The sequence below is a fragment of the Vigna radiata genome, unplaced genomic scaffold, assembly GCF_000741045.1.
Source record: "Vigna radiata var. radiata cultivar VC1973A unplaced genomic scaffold, Vradiata_ver6 scaffold_424, whole genome shotgun sequence".
NCBI lineage: Eukaryota > Viridiplantae > Streptophyta > Magnoliopsida > Fabales > Fabaceae > Vigna > Vigna radiata.
Genome location: NW_014542174.1, coordinates 46,831 through 48,491, shown reverse-complemented (window position 1 = coordinate 48,491; position 1,661 = coordinate 46,831).

The window sequence follows — 1,661 nt, the reverse complement described above, 5'->3', positions numbered from 1 at the left end:
GCCTCTTCTATTTCCTGGCTTTCCTTTCTTTCCTCAGCACCTACCATCTCTTTGTCTTTGTCTTCGCTACTCCCCTTATTGACTAGATCATCCCCAGCCTTCTTTTTTTCTCTTACTATAACAACTCTGCATTCTTCTTTGGGGTTAACCTCAGTGCCAGCCCGGAACTGGTGCTTCTCGGTGGTTTCGATCCTTTTCGACAGCTGGCCAATCTGTGACTCCAATGATTTGAAGCTTGCTTGATTACTATTTAACCGAGATTCATAAATTTTAAAGAATTTATCAAATCTCCCACTTAACTCTCTGACTGTCTCAGTTAAACTGTTCACCTGCTGCCATAAGGGAGACGGTTGTTGCTGCCGGAAGTTGCCCACTTGTCCAGATGTATTATTCTGGCTTTGCCCAATACTTGGGTGATTTTTCCAACCTTGGCTAGAATTACCTTGGTTGAAATTTCCTTGCTTGTATTGAAATTGGGCTCCCATATAATTAACATCCTGTTGCATCTCCTTAGTAAAAGCACATTGACCACTGATATGGTCACCACCGCATAAGTCACAAAGTTGCTGTGTCTGAGAAATATTTCTGATTCCCCTAGGAAGTTCGGAGAGGACCTTCATCAACTTGTCTAATATTTGGCTGAGAAGGTGATTCTGAGCAGCTGCAGCGTCTTTAGCAGGAAGATGCAAGAGTCCTCCTTTTTGTATACCCCTCTCACTCTATGACACTTCGTTTAAGGCCATCTCTTCAATCAAGTCATATGCCTCGTCTTCCGTTTTTCTATTGATACTACCTCCAGCTGAGGCATCTAACATCATCTTGGAATGAGCACGTAAACCTCCAAGGAAAGCAAGTAAGTATGAAGTCTTATCGAACCCATGAACTGGGGTCGCCCTCAATAAACCTTTAAATCTATCCTATGCTTGCCCGAGAGTTTCCTCCATCCCTTGCTTGAACGAAGAGATCTCCAGCTTCCTTGATTAATTTTTGGAATTGGGAAGAATTTAGTAACAAATTGTTGTGCCACCGCCTCCCAAGTCCTGAACGTTCCTTCAGGGAAATAATTCAACCAATCCTTTACATTTCCTCCAAGAGAGAAAGGAAAGAAACTAAGTCTAACTTTGTCATCCGACACTCCGGTAATCTTGACAGTGTTTCAAATATCACCAAAGATGGTCAAATGCTTATACGGATTCTCATTCGACAACCCATGGAATTGATTATTCTGCATTAATTGGATGAGCGTCGGACTCATCACCATGTTGGTTGCGTTATCAGCTGGAACAATTATGCTGGTGAAGTTCAAGGGGCCTACTGCGTTTGCTGCGTCCCCCAACGTACGTCTAGGAGGAGGTTGGTTAGCCATCTCCTCAAAATCTAATGCAGAAATCTCAAGAGAAGACTGCGAAAATGCTTCAGGGGAAAGAGATATCTCACGTGAAGGACGTCTCCTTCTCCTCCCCTCTGGTAAACCTTCTAAGAGAGGTTGCTGGTCTTTTCTGCTTCTAGTATGGATTGCTTCCTTCTGATTTGAAGAGATGGCTGGGAATTGATTGAATGAGCAGGGTTGAGTGAGCTGTGATAGTGTTTTTAAGTTTTCATTTTGAGTCTTTTGTCTTTAGTTTGAGTCTCTGTTTTCCTCTTTCATTTTAATTTTCCCT